Consider the following 21,531-nt stretch of genomic DNA (forward strand, 5'->3'; position numbering starts at 1 on the left):
GCATGCGTAATAGCTGTGTATCTAATTTGTTTCCTTGTAATATTCTTCATTTCTGAGCAGAATGTCCAAACTATATAGACAATTAACATTTATTAAGAACATACGTCATAAAGTTAGCCCTAATTGGTAGTGTACATGGCCATAACCATGAAATATGCTAATTAAATCAATATACAGATAATTACAACGAGTGAGTCTTTGACATTTGTTTTGCGGTACTGGTGTCTTCTGTGTGCAGTACGATCAATCAGATTTCGTTCCTGGTAGTGTTTAGGTAAATAATATTGGCAGGCCCGTCCCCAGGATGTGCTGGGCCCAAGTCAGCAAGCGATGTGCGCGGGGCCCGAAGCAAACAAATTTAATTGCAGAGTCGATTTCATGAAAGCGCGGGGCCAAAGGCGGTTGCCTCGATCGCCTTGCCCTAGGGCCGGGCCTGAATATAAGGTGGAATAGCGGAGTTTCTTTTGTATGGGTATAACTCTTACAACACCCGAGTACGGAATGTGGAATAGCAATGTTACCTTTGTTTGTAGCTGTCTAAGTCTTACAAGTTCCGAGTATTTAAGGTGAAAGAGCTCTACTCTTTTAATAGCTGTTTATATGACAAAAAAAAAAAATTAGAAGATCTTAATCTGGAATATAGAATGGCACTGTTCCCTTTTGTAAGGGTATAACTCTCAAAAGTTCAGAGTCCGGGAGGTGGAACGGCACTGTTCCCTTTTGTAGGATGATAACTCTTACAAGACCAGAGTCTGGAAGGTGGAATGGCACTGTTCCCTTTTGTAAGGGTATAACTCTCACAAGATCACAGTCCAGATTGTGGAACGGAACTGTTCCCTTTTGAAGGATGATAAATCTTACAAGACCAGAGTACAGATTGTTGAATAGCGCTGTTCCCTTTTGTAGGATGATAAATATTACAAGACCAGAGTCCGGAAGGTGGAATGGCACTGCTCTTTTTGAGGCCATCTAAATTTTACAGTGCTGGAGTGCGAGGCAATTCGTTGTAGCCAGACCTGATATCGATACAGATGGACGATGTGGTTAACTAAGCCATTCCATTATAGTTTCAGAGGAAACATACCAGTATTGGAAGTTTTTATAGTATTCAGAAGACTGTATTTAAAAGATGCCGGGAATAGAGCTTGTATATGGCTTCAGAGTATTTGTACAACTAATGATTACATAACATGATCTGGGATATTACAAAGTCTGGAGAGAAAAAAAAAAAAAAACACCGATATTTTTCTGATAGAAGTGTGTATAACCCAATCATGGATTCACACATAACTGATCTTGTAGTTTGAAATTAGCCTTGTACGGTAAATTCATGTCATTATTGTGAGAATATCCTTTTTATATTTTTTTTAAACGACAACATCATGGGTGGAATTGTTTTAATTAACTTTGTGTTTCCATTATCTGGAAAATTCCCATTATAAATTTTTTACAATTTCTGCAAAACATTTGACAAGAGAGAGAGAGAGAGAGAGAGATGCAATGTCATCTGTTAGGATAGGGATGAATAGTAAAATAGTAAAACAGTATCATAGTTTGCTACCATATAATTTACTAAGGAGCTCACCAATAAATACAAGGTAAAGAAAAGAATAATAGGTAGAAGGAACTCTTCATTGCCTGACTTCTTGATAGATATTAAGCGTGTATGACATTTTGCCATTTATCGTTATAGCACTCGTCATTGTCTTACTCCTTGACAGAGATTAAATCAGTATGACATTTTGCCATTTATCATTATAGCACTCGTCATTGTCTTACTCCTTGACAGAGATTAAATCAGTATGACATTTTGCCATTTATCGTTATGACATTTTTTGTGATGCACATGCGTGGTAGATTATGCGCCAAAATATGCCTAATAATCCCAAGTCAACTCTCTCGTCCAGCTGACCGTTACGCAATACACTGTTAAACGCTTTGCGAGTGTCTCAAAATGCATGAAATGTATTGTTGAGAAAGATGCACGTTCTAGGCAGTACCTGATTACGGTGGTAGGAGACCATTAAGCAATTTAAAAAAGCGCGCACACCCTCCCAAATGTCACTGTGTTGCGGGCCCCCCACTAGGCTGGGCTTAGGCCCTGGATCAATTGTTCGTTATTGTCCGCTTTAACCAGGTGTTGGATCTTGATAGTACAACTTTTTCATGTAGTTTGTACAAAACTGGAAGCAGTGTAACCGGACGGTAGCTTTCAGGTTCAGTTTTATTTTTGGGACAACCTTTGTACAGTGTAACCGGACGGTAGCTTTCAAGGTTTGTTTTTTTTTTTTTTTGGTTTATGATTCCTTTTTTCCAGCCTGTTGGAAAATATTCAGTAAATAGTACGACATTAAAGAATTTTGTCACAGATTACGAAATAATATCACCAATATAGATAACATGTTCATTCCACGTCATATTGCATCCGACTGCTTTTTATTTTGTTTCATAGTTCATCGTCATCATCTTCAGTCCCGTAGTCTGGTAGACCGTTGGGGAACCGCACAAGACCGAACAACCAGCTTCCTCCATTCCACACGATTTTCCGTCTTTCTCAGTGAGTCGCTCGATGTCAAGCCTGTCCACTCTCGAATGTTATCTTCCCATCTATTTCTTTGCCTGCCTCTCTTTCTTCTTGCTTGTACAGTGCCTTGCATGATTGTCTTGGCAAGTCCTGGTGATCGTGAGACATGCCCATACCACAGCAGTTTACGTTTTTTCATTGTGATCAGGAGGTCATCGTGAGGCCCAATGGCTTGTCTTATTCTTTGCCTTATTTTTTCATTGGTGACATGGTCTTTGTATCCTTTTCTCTAAGTCAGCTGTTATGGTCCGTGATTCGCAGGCGTAGAGAAATACAGAGATCACCAGTGAGTATATCAGTCTGACCTTTGAACTGAATGCGATATTCTTGTCTTCCAGATGGGCTTCAGTTTTATCAGTGCTGTTTGTACAATCCTGGAGAGCATTTCAGACTTCGATCCTTCATCTGTTACAGTTGCCCCTAAATACTTGAAGCTGTGGATTGTTTCTAGCTTCGTACGTTGGACCCTGATGTCAGTGCTGATGCCCTTGGTATTGTTGGTCATCATCTTGGTCTTCTCAGCACTGATTTCCATGCCGTAGGCTGCAGAGGTTTTGACGAGGCTCTCTACTAAGCTAGCTAATTCTTGCTCATTGCCTGCTAGTCCATCAATGTCATCAGCGAAACGTTAAGTTGGTGATTGTTCTGCCTCCGATGCTGACCGTTCCTTTATGCTTTTCAAGCGCGTTGCCATGATTCTCTCCAGAAAGATGTTTAATAGTGTGGGAAAGAGCAGACAGCCTTGCTGATTCCGATTGTCGTTCTGAACCAGTCCCCTATGCTGCTGTTGAAGTATACTGTTCTGGTGGCCTTGTCATAGAGGTGCTCTATTACTGTGATGAGGTTGGCATTGATGTTGTAGTCTCATGGTCGCCCACAAGGCTGCATGCCTTACCATGTCAAATGTCTGCTTGAAATCCACGAAGATCTTGCTAGTTTTTTACGGAAAACTAATTTCTTCTTCAGTCGGAAGGTTATTACATTGGCGAGATGTACCTTTTATTTGTTCAAGCGTTCCTCGATTCGGACACAAAACGATTCGTCATAGATTTTATTTTGCTTTATGGGTACCAATGTTATTCAAGTAATCCGCCAATGCGTTTGAGAGAGATTGTGGGTCGAATTGCGTAGCACTATTATGCTCATATTTAAAACTAAATTTGGAAGCCTTTGCTTGCATCACCGGTACTGAGTGGACGATGCATGCTGTGCTATTCATACTTTTCAGAAAGCTAAGATCATCTCGCCTTCGTGTGTGACCTCTTTAACCAAATTAATGCAGCAGTTTCGTTGGACACTTCTGGAGCTTAATTGGATATTTAGACTATTCGACCGTGGTATTGATTCATCGAGGTCACACGAATATTGTTCTATTTGCATGTAACATTTCCTCACAGAAGTCAAATGACACACATATATATATATAATTGCTTTGTGTAGCATATTCATCATTGTGTGCATCAGCAGGTCATTGACATATGGTTTATTATGCAGAACAGCACGAATTACCAAGAATAGATCAATTTTAAGATATTACACGAGTCATTGAACTCAGGTTGTAGGTAGATGTGTACATAAAACTGATTACGTAGATACGTAAGCAGACAAAGAAAGCCAGTTACGCTTGAATCAAAAGTCACCAATCTTGTCACATGGATCGATTATAAATACGTTTTGTTTTACATTTATTTATTCTTTTCGCAAGTCATTTTAATACTGTATGCTACAGTGCGTTTTGTCATTTTACATACTGTATGCTACAGTGCGTTTTGTCATTTTACATACTGTATGCTACAATGTGTTTTGTCATTTTACATGCTGTATGCTACAATATGCTTTGTATTTTTGCATACTTTATGCTACAATGTGTTTTGTCAGTTTTCGTCTAAAAACAATTAATTTCGCAAAGAAATAAAGACAATAGGGTTCTTTTCGCACTTTGGTCAAAATGTAGTGAAAATACATGTTGTAAATACATTAGTTAACGTGTTTTCTCATTATCTTTCATTTAAAAGAAGAATGACTGAATTTATTAAAGAAAAGAAATAAAGAAAATACTAGTTATTTTCGCACTTATTTCTTTTTTTCGCACTTTAGTAATATCCTTAAAATTCAATTATGTTATATGTTAATATATATATATATATATATATATATATATATATATATATATATATATATATATATATATATATATATATAATAATAATGAGGACTTTGTATAGCGCTTAATTTTAGAAGCTCTAAGCGCTTTACAATATTAGACAACACCTATAACATAAAAAACAACATATATAATGATAATATTACAACAAAAACAACAACATGAAATTAGAAAACAAAAAACATGCTGAAATATTTAAGGTAGGAACATTATTAGGTGTTTAAGTTTCTTCTTGAAGTCGAAATAAGTTAGTTTTAAGAGCACTCTTGAATGGGATCACTTCTTTGTGACTAAGTTCAGTGGGCAATTCCACGTTGCTGGGTCCTGGTATGCAAAAGAACGTTGTCCATATGACTTCGTTTTCATAGTGGGAATAATATATATATATATATATATATATATATATATATATATATATATATATATATATATATATATATATATATATATATATATATATATTGTAGTAAATTTAGAGTATGTGCACTTGGTTGTAGTGCCCCGTTTTAAGCAATTCTTAGATTTGTGTGATTACTTGTTTGATTATTGGAATTCGGCGCCATGGAAATATTCCTGGCCCGACCTAATGAGCTAATGAATAGGAGCAAACGTCACGGAGTGAAGTGTTAGTGTGTTTCCATGATGTCCTGGTTCACTAGAAGTGAATTCCGACCAAAACCGAATGAATGTCCCTTTCGTAAAATAGTACATATTAAAATCTAGTGGTATACATTGGTAGCGTGACTGCAAGGACAGTACTTACGGTATTAAACCGGTAAATTACACAAGGGAATAAATAAAAAGGGACTCGACAGACACCGTTTATGTCGCCATGTGGGCGAATATGGTGCAGTTATATCGGCGAAATGTGCCTGGAAAGCATACTTTGCCTGGCCTAAGGTGGCGGATTTAAAATAGTTCCCATTGTTAGGGAGTACTCATATATGTTCTAAGGCGTGAAAGGTTGGTGGTACGGAAACATAATGAAGCCAAAACACGCAGATGTACGGTTGATAGATAGTTGGCAGTTTGGTTTTTCTGTGGTCTTGCATTAATTAGAGGAAAATTTAGGTATAGAATGGACACGTCGGGCTTTCTGATTTACAACTGAGGTTGTATGGAAGTCTTTGGAAAGTCGGGGAAACTTATGACTTCTAGCGAGAATCGCGCCAGGGTTTGACAACCGCTCGGTCAAGTAAATACCCGTGTGCATGTAACAATATATATATTATGAATACAATGCCTTCGTAAAATTGACATTTAAGCAACGCAATCCTCCTCTTTTTTCGAATGATTTGTCTGTATTACAGATTGCACTACATAAATATTATACACTGTCGAGTAACCAGTTGGATTCTTTTCTTTTCATACGCATGATAGAATATACGTCAGGACACACTTTGGAATGTATTTTTTCCTTAACTTAAAGGCAAAATAATTAAACTAATGTTTTTTCTGATTATTACAAAGAAATTACAAATTTATTTCATTACCTGTATAATCGTAATAGTACTTTGCAAGAAACCTAATTCTTAATTCTGAGTACTTTTGCATTTAAAAAAAAAATGGAATTCATCTTAAAATTTACAGAACTGTTAATGGAGTTTTACTACATATTTTATATCGTTGTATCCCCAAATCTCAGACGAATTGAGGAGAATAGCTTGATACGAAAATCAAATAATTTGAACATAACCATCGCCATTGTTTGGTGACGGAAATACGAGCTTTCTTATTAACTTCTTTACTGGAATTAAAGAATAAAGATTAAAAGTTTAAAGATTAAAACTTATAAGCTTATATAACAAGTCTTCCATTTTTCGATTGCTTTTACCAATCCAATCTGCTAGAAAACATTCCTCCAAAATAGTTATAATAAGTTAAAATTTTGACATTCTCATTACGAAAAGTCCACTTTTAAAAAGTTTGTCTACACTGTTTCTGAAAACATTGATAGTTGTCATATCCATGCTTACAGTATGACCCCATTTTACACAAAAGAGCTCCGGTTAGACTTTCTTTCCTATGTAATTATTAAACAGTATCAGGGAAAAACAGTGTCATCATCACAGAGTAATATAATCATAGTTTCTAATTCATTGTCAACAAAGATTCCAGTTCACAATTTTCATCCATTATTGATAACAAATCATTTAAAAACAACGAGAAAAAGAGAGGACCTAATATACACCATTGTTTCACTCCAAGCTTTCATTCAAAATACTCACTCGATTGATATTGAGAAAATTTTCAGCTGATTTATTATCTGAATATATTATTTTAAAAATAGCCTGTATCCTACCATGCACACTATTTCGTAACAATGCATAAACTCTATTCTCTGAATAAAAGGCCTTCATAAAATTGACATTTAAGCAACGTAATCCTCCTCTTTTTTCGAATGATTTGTCTGTATTAGAGATTGCACTACATAAATATTATACACTGTCGAGTAACCAGTTGGATTCTTTTCTTCATGTATCTTATCATAGTTGGTGGCCTAGTATTCTCTTTCATTTAAAATTATGGTAAATAATTCCAGTAATGGTATTCCTCTATAATTCATTACATCAAAGAAGCTGCTTTTCTTAAAACGTGGTATAATTAAACCCTTTCTCCATCCATCAAGAAACGTACCATTATATAAACTAACTTTAAAGATAGGTATTAAATAACGTACTATGATATCTTTTCTTTACAATTTAAACATTGTTAGGAACCCCGTCTTCACCACGTGATTTGCTGCACTTAAGAAGTTTGAATGCTTTCAATACTTCATTTTCGTATATTTTTGAGTTGAGAATCTGATTTGATAATATATTGTGTATCTAGTTTTTATTTTATCGTCATTGTATATATCACAGATATTATTCCCATGATTTTTCATAATAGTTTTAACATATACTACAAAAAGGTCTAACTATCCTTAGGATAGAATCAGTATGCTGTTAAAATACTCGAACCATTTTAAATTTAATATATTTTTCTGCATTGTCAAGCGAGATACTCTATGATATCGAACTTAAAAGATCCCAAGATACAAAGAATTAATTTTTTCTTCTTCTTTTTTCACAAATTTAGTGTGCAGTTCGCTAATGTCCAGTGACAAATATCTTTCCAAAACAATCCAGTCTGATCAATGGTAAAATTTGGACCTGGAATTTTCCAAAACGTTATGAATGAATTAGGGATATAGCAAACAACTCTTCTACCTATCACTCGGAAAATCAAGGGGTTGGGGTTTGGAAAGATTCATCAAACTTTGAAGAATATGACTAGGTCATATTGATTTGAAACAAGAAAATATTAACGAAATATTAAACAATCTAGACCACAATCTTTAATACATATATCCACAGACAAGAGTGAACTATAACAGCTGTTATATGAATACGAGCACTTGTTTCCATATTTTCCAAGCCGAACAAATACAATCTACCATGACGTTCAAACTGTAGATTCTACAACTGTGAAACGTCATCTTTACAAGATGAAGTATCTCAGGCAGGGATGTTTGGAAAAGGAAATTCAGTATTTGCAGGAGAATAATTTCATAGAACAAAGTTAAGTAACTGAAGTCCACCATGTATTTTTGTGCCGAATCCAGGTAATACTTTCCTTATGTGTAATGACTATAGAAAAGTGAACAGCGTCACCAAAATTAATTAATTTCCAATACCATGAATCGACGACTGCACTGACAAAATTGAAAATGCGAAGTAGGTCACCTAGTTTTATCTTTTGAAGGGATTCTGGCAAATCCCGCTCACGGTCTAGATAATTGTGAGCTTATATCGATGACGTCATCGTCTACAAAGACATCTGGGTAGATCGTTTGGAAACCATTCGGAAATTCTTTGATGGACTCAGCGACTCAAATCTGATAATTAGTTTTGGGAAAAACGACTTTTTGCCGTGTTTATGTTACATTCTTAGGATATATATTGGACACCATCAAATTAAACCTGTAGATGTTAAGGTCCAGGCTATATCTGAATTCCCAGTGCATATCAGTAAAAAGTAACTGATGCGATATTTGCGTATGGCTGGATTATATCAGAAAGTTTTATGAAATATTTGCATAATTTCTGAATCCGACCAGCTTCATTGGTCTGAAACATGTCAATAGGCGTTTATCAATTTAAAGGCATAGTTCTTCCAATTCCGAATTTCAGTCAATTTTTTAAAATGTATGTTGATGCAAATAATGTTGGGGTTGGCGAAGTAATCATTCAAGAAGACAAAATTGTCGAGGATCATCCGGTGTGCTATTTCTCAAGCAAAATCTAAAAACACAGTTATTCCACACTCTAGAAGGGATATTTGGCTTTGATACTGGCTTTGCGACACTTTGAAGTGTATATTAAATCAGCTTCTTCTTCGATTCTTGTTTGATGTTGAAGGACTACATGACTGATGTTAGGCACATCAAGGGAAAATATAGTCTAATTGGTGATGTACTTCCATGTGTATAGAAGTACTATATTGCTTTATGTATACTTTGTGACATTCTTAGGACATTTTCCTATCTAATTGTAATTAGTAATGGATCATGTGCATATTTGACTACTATGTATAAGAAAACTTCAGATTTATAAATCTTGATTTTTCTTTATGGGAGGAAGTGTTGTACATATTTTGTTTGTATCGTGTGCTCGACTTTGTTCATGACTGATGATGAATTTGTAGTACGTACCTGATTTATGACTTGTTTGTAAGTGATAAACAGATGTTTACTTGAATTGAGTTAACGATCTAGCTTTGATTATGACCTTAGAATGTTATAGAAACGAATTTGTTTACGAATTTGATGGGAAAATGAAGTGAGATGACAAGAAATAATAATAACATATTGACGGCGAATCAAGAAAACCTTAGAATATTTGGTGATTACATCGCATTCCGTGGTTGAGTCAAAGATATGCTTGATTCGATTGCATGAGTAGAACGCATCGCGGGTTTTGAACAAACATTTACGCTGCTCATTACACCAACGAAAGAAATTGCGAATACCGAAGTTTCGTTGTAGATTATTATGTCTGCCGCACAGTGAATTGCCCATGCCGCAGGACAAATGGCATATAATATCAAACACTACAAACGCAGCCGCCCAAGATGCCCGCACAGAAATCCAAAACGTCGCTAAATGAATTGTAATGATGGAAACTTCGATACCCGAATATCGATCTTCATTAAACACGAAGGTTAAAAAATCCGTTAATAGACACGTCAAAAGATTTACAAGGAAGCAAACAGGAGAGATTTTATGTTACGCGAACAAATACCCTGTAAAATAGATCCTGGTTCTATATTGCAGGAGGGGCACAAATGGGGTTTCGGGAGAAATAAATTGACGCTACAAGAGCACAAGGTGTTGATTATGAGCAGTTTGTGAGTGATCTTTATCGTGCTCGCAGTCAACAACATCGTGACCAACCATTGATAACTCCAGGAAAGGATTAAAGAAATGGCTATGAAGCGCTAGCGTATTCCCCATCGCAGCGTGTCAGCACGCCACGTGGCGCAATTACTTTTGTGACAGAGGACGAACTTGCGGCATGGTTAGAAATACTTGTCGGGTTTGTTTTTTTTTTGTTTTTTTTTCCGCGCTGGTAACACATCTTTAACAAGTTAGGGTCCAATTATGTAAAGCCGCAGGTGCCCGGTGGTGATTAAAATGTTTCCCTTTATTATCTGCGGTTTTCCATAGTCGAATACAACTCCAACGACGGGCAAAATGTACTCCATAAGATCTATCAGCCCTGAATATACCGTGTTTTTCTTGTCCGCGATAGAAGCTCTATCGAGACGCACGTAGAAATAGCATTTGCGTCGCTTTGCGTGTATTACAGTTGGCCACACATACCATCTCGGCCGTTTGGAGGTCTACGCGAAAATAAATCGCTACTGTTATTACCACAACGGCAACGTTCTGGATGCGTCAACGATATGGCCCCACAGTGGGTTTACCTACTGGCGCATACGAATATAATTATGAGCCCTGTTAAGTGTTTTTACGTGTTTATCACACTAGGCTTTCAAAGACGATGCCACTGTTTCAGCGCTAGGTCTTTGAGTTGCAGCTTATTATGCGTAACTGCACCTAGTACCACGAATACACCAAGTTTACAAAACTAAGCCAGTTTCAATCGAGGACAAGTCCTCTGTTTCCCAATGAGCTCGGGATGTAGGTAGATGTAAACATAAAACCGATTTCATAGATAAGTAAGCAGACAACGAAAACAAGTGTGTGTGTGTGTGTGTGTGTGTGTGTGTGTGAAGCGCAATACTTATTGTTTCGCTGTTTCAGGGCAAAACTGACTTGTACCGATTAAAAGTTAAGCTTAAAAAAAGTAGAGACGAAAATATTGCTTACAACTTCTGGAAGATAAAGCCTTGCAAGTAAATGTAAATATGCAGTTCATAAAAATTGAAAGTTAAAGGGCAAGATGCTATAAAAAGTATATTAAAAAATAAAGGGCAAGATGCTATGAAAGGTATATCAAATAAAAGATAAAGGGCACGATCCTATAAAAGGTCTATTAAATAAAAGATAAAGGGCAAGATGCTATAACAAGTCTATCAAATAAAAGATAAAGGGCAAGATGCTATAAAAGGTATATCAAGTAAAGGATAAGGGGCAAGATGATATAACAGGTCTATCAAATAAAAGATAAAACGCAAGATGATATAAAACGTATATGAAGTAAAAGATAAAGGGCAAGATGCTATGAAAGGTATATCAAATAAAAGATAAAGGGCACGATCCTATAAAAGGTCTATTAAATAAAAGATAAAGGGCAAGATGCTATAACAAGTCTATCAAATAAAAGATAAAGGGCAAGATGCTATAAAAGGTATATCAAGTAAAGGATAAGGGGCAAGATGATATAACAGGTCTATCAAATAAAAGATAAAGGGCAAGATGATATAACAGGTCTATCAAATAAAAGATAAAGGGCAAGATGCTACAAAAGGTATATCAAATAAAAGATAAGGGGCAAGATGATATAACAGGTCTATCAAATAAAAGATAAAAGGAAGATGCTACAAAAGGTCTATAAAATAAAAGATAAAGGGCAAGATGCTATTAAAGGTCTATAAAATAAAAGATAAAGGGCAAGATGCTACAAAAGGTCTATAAAATAAAAGATAAAGGGCAAGATGCTATTAAAGGTCTATAAAATAAAAGATAAAGGGCAAGATGCTATAAAAGGTATATCAAGTAAAAGATAAAGGCAAGATTACATAGAAGGTATTTAATATAAAATATTACTGTAAACAAAGATATAATCTATATGGTCATTTTTTTGTTATAAAGAGCGTTCTTGTAAAAAGTCTCCGATTTTATTCTGGTAGAACCACTAAAACGATTTAACTGAGTTAGCATGATAAACTAGAACATGCCAGATTTGTATTTTATTAAAACATCTATAAGATGCTATCTTATAAGCCTTCTCAAATATCTTATAAATTTTATGCGAAATTCTAATTCACATCGTATACAAGATGTCTTATAATGTTTATAAGCTTTCTAATACAGATTTTAATATATCTTTCTTTTTCTATAAATATTAATTTTGTCCACCCCCTAAAAACAAGAACAGAAAAGAAAAAAGAAAAGATATCAACAACAAAAAGCATACAAACAAAACTTATGTCTAAGTGGGTGGAAATGTATACATTTGACAATAACGTGTTCTACTGTCATCTGACACTGGCAAGGTACGCACTTTGGAAAATAGAATGATAGTTGATGGATCATAGAAACGTACGTATGTAGCCTACATAAATATGTGAATATGTATGGTAGATATGTCCTTAATTTTGAGTTAATTTCTGCAAGTTATGGAAGCCTTTGAATAAATGATCGTTTGAATTTATTTATTTATTATTTATTTATTTATTTATAGGTTTTGTATTTTTAGTTCATCATTATGTGACAAGATAAAAACGCTAGTATGATGCAATATGCAGATCTGAATTGAAAAATGAGGAGTTATTTCCCTTTGACTGCTTAGTATTCCATTAGCGTAGTGTCATGGTCACAAATCTAATTCACGTTACAATGTGAGCATTACATTACAAAAAGGCAACAACAAACAATCAAAAACAAAACAAAATGAAAACAAAATAATAATATAAAAAACACCACAACCCCATCCACCCCCCCAAAGCAAAACAAAGCACTAATGAATTAGAATCCATATTTTTGGGCGGAAAACAATCACAATTCTTTTCAAATCATTCGAAAGAACGTTCTGCTAGTTTTTGTAAATGTTAACTTTTGACGAGTACTGTACAGTTGTTATTTTTTTTATAAATTTATTTATAAATTCAAATATTTCTAATCGACAGTCTGCATCGTGTTCATAAAATATAATTATATAACGACCATACAATATCTGTTCAAAATCTGGCAAATTTACTCCGTCGGTGCATTAGTGGATGTAAGAAGATACACCCAATAAAATTAGAAAGGTGAAGGCACAAAGAAAGTATTATATTCTACGTCTGAAAGAAAAGAAACACACTATGCATCCCTGAAAATTCGTGAGATAACTAATTTTAATTTTGTAGATAAGCTGCATAAAATTAACAAGCATTTTCTTAAGAAATAAAACTATAGTAGAAACGTTAGCATCAAATTGTAGCACATCCTTCTTCCGAACTTGAAGATTTTTAGATGTAACGTTTTAAAAACTAAAAGTGTAGCAAAACTAGCTCCATTAAATATTTTATTTCTCCGTTGCTCAATGTTTTGATAAATCTGTAGCGGGCCGGATTCTAGACCAAATGCCCAAGACCACAGGTCCATAAATGTATAGAGACGACATTTTGTAGCCGGACGTGCTGAACACATTGTAGTAACCAACATGCCACAATGGCTCTATATATAGAGATACCCTTGTCTACGGTGTAACAGATTAATAAGGCATGGTTTATAACTGGGTGTATACTGACTTTGAAAAGCGATGTTGGAGTTACCAACTCCCATACGGATGTACTCTTTTTTCAAGCTAGTTCCCAGAGCAACCGTATATGTAGCGATTTGCAATTAAGTATGCATTGTTTGCTGGCAATACATAGAGTAGATTTCATATGAACTGAAAATCTTTGTATTATTTCGGTATTACTGTTTATTTTTAAAAAATAATAATAAGCTCTTTATCTTAGAGGATACATGGTCTTAGGTCGTACAACAACTTTAAACTGTTACATGTTTGGCAGACTCAATTATGGTATAATTTGCAATCAGGAAATGCATGTTTAGACACATTTTGTCTAGCAAATGAATGGCAAGGTATGGACAATCACTTTTCCGGCGGCGGCAGCATTAAAATACTGTATTAACTTGTTCGATGTTACAGATTTTGTACAACGGTAGCTGTATTAAGTTTGAGCTATCCTTCTTGGTCGTTGCGCAATTCAGTTTGGCCTCTTGGCTTCACAGGAGAACAGCAGACATTATAGTTAATTCTCACTGGTAGAAATACCCAGATTACATTAGTATGATTAGAAATTATCTACTGTCACCAGGACACGAAACTTAAATTTGCTAGTTTTCAAAGCTTAACCAAACATTGATTAAGTCCACGGTTTCATACTTAGTTTTGAATGAACTCTAACAACATAATTGTGGAGTTGAGGTTACTCATCTATATAATGCCAGTGATTACTATGGTGTGAAGATACATGTACATGCAACATTTCGTATATATACTTTATTTTGTGTGTTTGACCTTTGTCCTTGATTGAGGATAGAGTTTTGGTGCGTACCTGATTTCTGTCTTAGTTTGTAATTTATAAATATGTTTAATTGGATTTTAGTTGAAGACCCAGTATTGATTATTACCTAGTATGCATATCTATATTGTATGTTTAATTTGTGTCCATGATTATATATTGTAATGATCATCTATAAACAAGATAATAATACAGATTATTTTTGTCCATGAGAGTAGATTCTAATACGATAATGAATTATAAAGTTTTTTTATTTGTGTCTGGATTCTATATAATGAACCTGTTTACAGTTTGAGTCAATTTTTCCATTGGATGATTAAGCCATTTGGATTTGTTGTGACATAAGTAATGTGGGTTGTGTTGCGAAATAAGTCACGTAGGGGGTATTACGACAAAGTCGTAATAGAGTGGAGGGGGTTTATGTAAGGCAGAAGAAGTGAAAACTTATTAATTCCTATTTTCATTACTGTTCTTTTTTATTTCGTTCTTCAGACGTATTTAATGTTGCATTTATATTTAATTAAATAAGAATCATTTACTTAAATTATTCATAGGCATTACAAAGTGCTCATTGAGTTTTGACAATTATTACTTTGGGAATTATTGTACATTTATTCAAAGGAACTCTGAATGGTATAAATGTGAATCATCAAGACCATTAGCTCATTGGCATATTCCAGACCATTCGTACAGCAGCGTGTTCAAGGATTGGAATTCATTCGGAACACCACTGAGATTCATTTAGAAATTTATATTTTGAACTTGTTAAATTTTCATTTTATAACTTAGAAAATTAAATTATTTGTGAGGTTTTACAAAGCTGGTTCCCCGAGTGGCCGAGTGATCAAAAGCTCTCACCGTTATGGATCACTGCCATCTCACCTGTCTGCGTGGGTTCGAGTCTCGGGTTCGGCCAATGTGGGTATATAAGAAAGCTTGCCAGTAGCTTCTCGTGGGTCGGTGGTTCTTTCTGGGTCTTTCCCGGGTTCTTCCTCCACCGTTTATACTGGTCGCCATGTATAGCCTTTTTTGTGATGAAAAATGGCGTTAAACTCTACAACAACAACAAAGATTGTTCGCTTTTGCTTCTTTCGATTACATAGTTATGGACCACAGAGTCGTAACAGATCTTAGATGGTTCTAGAAACTAACTTATTTACAGTTTGGAGTAATTTTCCATTAAGATGATTTACTTTTTCACAAAATGTTATTGCGATATAGGTCATGTGGGAATGTATAATTTTGAGATCAATAAGATTATCCATTTTTCCTTTCCTTTAAGTTTGTAGCAGTATTTACGATTGTGTTCAAATCTAATTTGAGAGGAATCTTTTTAAAAAAATTATTTTTTAAAGTACAAAGTGGTCATTGATATTTGGACGAAAACATTACTTTGGGATTACTGAGGACTCACTGAAGGACATTCTTTGATACATCAAGACTATTGGTACATGGGTACATTTAATAATATTGCCACATCAACAGATTCAAGGTGGAAATCATTCGGAACACACTATAGTGTTGGACTTGCGATAGAACTTTGAGGATTATTTGGGATTTAATTCACAATACTTTAAGTTCCTTTTACATTTTCATTTGTATTCTAGGGAAATAAATTACTTGTTGAATTTTATTTAACTTGTTTGTTTGGATTTTTCTGTTTCATAGTTTAAGACGATAGTCTTAAAAGTATTCATATGTACATTTATAGGGATTGTATCAGGATAGTTTTAATGTTTTCGACTTTTCGTTTTAATGTATTACATGCGTCGGCAGAAATTTGTTGGCATGCATTATTAGCAACTTCCGATACTGTATGGACGTACATGATCTACAGCGGCCGATTTATTCACTAAAATTTTATCACAGGTCTGATGTTGGTGCTCGTATATATATATATATATATATATATATATATATATATATATATATATATATATATATATATATATATTATGCTTCATGAACATTACTTGATGCGAAGAATCTAAACGGTTTCTTATCTTGCGTGTCGCCCTCCCTTGTAGCACTGGCAAAGACGTTAGTCCAGACGAGACTGTCTTATTGGCAATGGCGCGAGTCCAGATGGGACTGTCTCTCTAAACAACACTATGTATCATTAGCATATAGTGTAGATGGACACAAAGGATCTTTCAAAACCGAAACAAGACTATAACAAGTATATCGTACTGTGCATCAATACTAACATAACCAGTAGATTATTTCAAATTTGGTATACCAATATGACTGATGCACAAAATTGGTCCTGGTAAAATTAGAGCGTAGACAAATTCAGGAAACGTGTCCTACAAAGTTTCCAAGGTTTTAAACAATCGGTAATAATGGGATCAAAGCAATTCCCTCCACGGTCGATTTTTCAACAACAACGAATCTTCTCTCAAATTCAAATGTGTTTTCTAACAAATCATATGAAGATTTATTTTGGAGATAACAGACTTTATTTTTTTCTTTCACCTTCCTATAAACACAAAACAAGAAGAGATATGTATCCTGAAAGTTTCTGTGTCAGTCTCCTTTTGCGTGAATATGTCCAGGAGAAGTAACCATCATCCTCTGTCAACCTTAAGATCTGTGTTTTATTGCGGAGAATACTTTTTAAAAAAAGTGAAAGTATGAGTAATTAGACATGCAAAAAATCTTTTAGAATCTAGCCGCTTTAATGCCCTCCATCAAAAAGTGTTTTTAATAAATACTGTTTTCGTCTATTTTGTTGTCGTCGTTGATTTGTCACAGTAGAGTCAATAATATTTTATCTGTTCTGGTGACATACTGATGAGATGATTCGGAACCGTGTCCACTTGGAATGTCTTCCAAAATGAGTTCCGTTACTTTGGTGACAGTTATTTTGTCACTTTTTGACCTCACCATATTCTTTGTTTTCAGCACTTTGAACTCTAAATTTTCCATACATATTCCTTATGGAAAGAAACCCATCTATGTTACGTTTTCGCTAGTAAATCTCAAAACTAATCGACTTTTCATCGTGGTTGAAACTTTGTTCTCTTGCAAAAACTTCAGGATTCAGTTTCCCATTATCTCTGTTTTGATCATACAGTTGCCCTCTTGTAAGTGCATTCTTCCAAAATTTGGTTTCCTGTCGCATCATTTCCGCTAGGCGTTAGGCTCGCAACAAATTGCTAATTGAGAGGGATGGGATATGCTCGGTTGGGGAGTGAAATGAATTTTAAGAAGACTTCCTTGGATAACGGTTAGACAGATGGAACATGCCAATGTTAATGTAACGTCAATAGCGAAAAAATGACAAGAGTTAAGACAAATCAGAGAAAATGTTCGGAAATCTAGGTCCATTTGAAATAGGTGTCATAAGATGATATTTTTCAGAATAGTTATTACTAAAGGCGGTTTAGAGAGGATTATTCTGATTTCGATAGGAGTGATAAAACTTCGATCGGTTGAAGAAAGGAATCCTGTTTGGCTAAGCTATACGAGGGTGAGGGTGTTTCCAGACAAAATACAGGGTCTTAGGAAATTCCTTTCGCAAAACTAGTCAGTCTAATTTTCTGAGGCAAGGTAAAATTTAGCTCCGAGAATCAGTAAAAAGAACCTTTTTAGTTAAATTGTCCAATGGACGAGTTTCGAAAAATTGAGGACACGATAATGAAAAAGATTCAACTTCATTGAAAGGTGCGAAACTCGAAAAATGAACAAGGTTAGTCTCAGTTGCATACAAAATGTTCCTTGATGTAAGTTTGTAATTATTTGTTGAATTTATTCGTTTTACATTCATACTTCATTTTTTCGTGAGTTCAGAAAATAATCGTACAGGTGTTACGAGTCTATGCTCTTAAAATAAGTAACATAAAAGAGTGAAAAGCAACAAGCTTTGTAAAATTAAACAAATAATTTATTTCTCTAGAATACAAAGTGAAATTGCAAGAAAAAAGAACCTACGGTATTAAATCCCAAATAATCCTAGAATTGCAGACACCAGTCTTTATAATAACATTTCTTAATAAACTTTTAATAAAATTCCAGGTTTGAATTACTATAATTCATAGTGAATGCCTCTGTCCAAAAATAATATTTTTTTATGAGCACACTCTGTATTTCCAGAGAAAAATCACTTGAATGAACTAATTTAAAGAAATAAGTTCCAGCCCAAATGAACTTCTGGACACAACAATAATACAAGTTGCATCTGCTAGATGTTAAAGCACGAATGAATAATTTTTTCAGTAACAAGATTATATAGTACTCTATTTGATCCCAGGTCACAATTAGCATTTTCTAATAAAAATTATTACCTAATTGAAAATTTATATTTGGAAGGTTCTAAATGTTTACAACATAATATTTTAGTTATAATTAGAAATTATAAGACGGTCTGTTAATAAAATTTTAATATAGAATCTGGACATTGCCATGTATGTCATGGGATCCCAATAAACTAGACCCAGACCCAAATAGACATATTCACTTCTGTTTATAATGATCCCAATATTGAACATTAAGACTGACGTATGGGCTAGGTTCGCCATAAATTGCTGACTGCGTAGGATGGGATGCAGGATCCAGTCGCAGAACATTTCTCCTCCCGTGGCCACTCTTTCAGTGATATAATACTTTTCGCAATGGCTCACAACCCCAACTGGAGCTCCAAAACCAGGAAAGAAAAGGAATTTGACTGGATACGCCCGCCCTGGAACATCGAAACCAAGCGGTTTAAACCAAGAAGACTACAAAAAGACAGACACGCACAAATACAATCATATTTTTGCAGCCAACTCATTTTCTTTAAAATAATTCTCTAAATTTGCTTATTGGTCACCCAATAGCATATAATTACTACTATAACAATGAAATATCCGGGGTGTAATTTGCGCTCACATAAATTTACATAAAATAACAGATGGTGATATGGCTCATCGATGTCTATGTCAGTATCAAATATTTTGCAGCATCCGCATCAAGCTGAAGTAAAGTAGTTGAAATTCTTGTAGAAACAGTAATGTAAAGTTCTGTAACTCAATGATTTTTCTTTTTTGTTTGTCCTGCCTCTGTTTTGTATTTGCTTTTTAAAAGGACTCATGTAGAGTCGAAAGTACTCAAGCTAGTCCATCCATCTTCGCTAGCCAAGGTTCCGATATCATAACCCTATCTACACCTTGGCGTATCGAGCAGATATTTATGTGCTACAGGTCTGTGAATTTCATTGGATGCGGTGGCACCGCATCCAATCAAAATCAGCTTGGTCAAATTTGAACTGTTGATCGAGCCGAGAGGTGCACACAACTTGAATGGACTAATAAATAACAAATTTTCCACTGCCGGTGTGTGTTTGTACAAAACCTTTCACTTATATATACCTATAATGGCTTCCCTCTAGTATGTAGTCATATTTTCAATGTTAAACTTACAAAGTATCATTTTTAAGTCAATTGCCTCCACCGGTTCTGCCGATGTACAATGCACTGCTGTTACATTATTTGGCTAATTGTCACAACCTACTAAGGCAGGCATATCTAGATATCGCTTGGACAAAGCACTAAAATATTTGCTCGATATACTAAGGCGTAGATCGGAACCTTGGCTAGCGAAGATGAGGCGAGTTGGTATAACGGTTTTGGTTGACCATCGCGCTCGATGAAGTAAATTCTGCGCTGCTCTTCGCTGATGGGTCTTCATATGGCTTATGAGTCCGATACGAGATGTGCATGTCTTGGAGCAGTGTGTCCACTGGAGGCATGGGTTGGTTCTTGACGTTGAGGCCTTCCCGCGTTCCCTGGCGTCGGCGACTTTCGTTCTGCGGTCATCCTCGAAAGTTTTGCACCCATTACTAACAGCTGCACGTTAGCCAGGTCTATCCTTGGCGTAGGACTCGAGGTTTGTCACAGATATCGATCAGCATCTCAGGCTTTCCTTGATGAAGTCTTTGAATCTTTTCTTCGGGCGACCAATTCTTATGTGTCCACTAGATAGAGCTCCATACAAAATCTGACGTGGCATTCGAGTCTCCTCCATACGGATGACATCACCCGTCCACCGGAGCTGGGCCCTCATGACCATCGCTTCGATACTGGTTAAGTCTGCTCTATCCAGCACTTCTAGGTTCGTCACTCTGTCTTGCCATCTGACGCCCTATAATCCTGCGCAGGGCTCTCGTGTGGAAGCGCTCAAGTTCTTGATGTGCTTCTTGTATGTTGTCCAAGTCACACATCCTTATAGAAGGCTTGTTAGCACAGCTGCTTTATATACCTTTATCTTTGTAGACAGTTTGATATCCCTGTGACTCAACACGCGAGATCGGAGACATCCTAATGAGTGATTGGCGCTGCTGATGCGTGCCGTGATCTCTTTGTCTAGCGATCCATCGGAAGATATGATGTCTCCAAGGTACTTGAAGTGATCAACAGCTTTCAGCTGGGTGTCTTCGATAGACAAAATCGGGGCCGAGCTGTGGTGCCTGGGACAGGTTGGTGAAGTACCTCTGTCTTGTTCAGATTGATAGTGAGTCCGAAGAGTCTCAAGGGTTCCGCGAAGCGAGTAACGATGATCTGGAAATCTGCTTCCGTGTGTGTCATGAGAGCACAGGTGGCACTCTACAGTTTCGTATTTTGCATAGTATGGATTTTAAAGAAAAATCGTCGATCGTGCTCCGATCTTGTCTGAAGCAACACTGGGCCTCCGGCTGTATGACCTCCATGACATTACCGACCAGACGGTTGAGAAGGACGCGCGCCATAACTTTGCCTGCAGTCGACAGGAATGATATGCCTCGATAGTTTCCGCAATCAGCTTTGTTCCCTTTGTTTTTGTATAAGGTGACAACCATTGCGCCTTTGAACTCATGTGTCATCGACTCCTCCTCCCAAATGCTGATCAGGATGCTGTGCAGTGCCTCACGTACCTTAAGGCCAGCTGATTTGAAGTGTTCAACGGGAATTCCATCCCAGCGTGGTGCCTTGCCAGAGCTGATCATTTTGATGGCTCACTCGACTTCTTCCGTGGTAGTGGCAAGTCCAGGTCCAAGATAGTTGGCTTCGGGACAATTGTG

This window comes from Sinohyriopsis cumingii, chromosome 1 (genome assembly GCF_028554795.1).
Source record: "Sinohyriopsis cumingii isolate HCF-2022 chromosome 1, ASM2855479v2, whole genome shotgun sequence".
NCBI classification, from domain to species: domain Eukaryota; kingdom Metazoa; phylum Mollusca; class Bivalvia; order Unionida; family Unionidae; genus Sinohyriopsis; species Sinohyriopsis cumingii.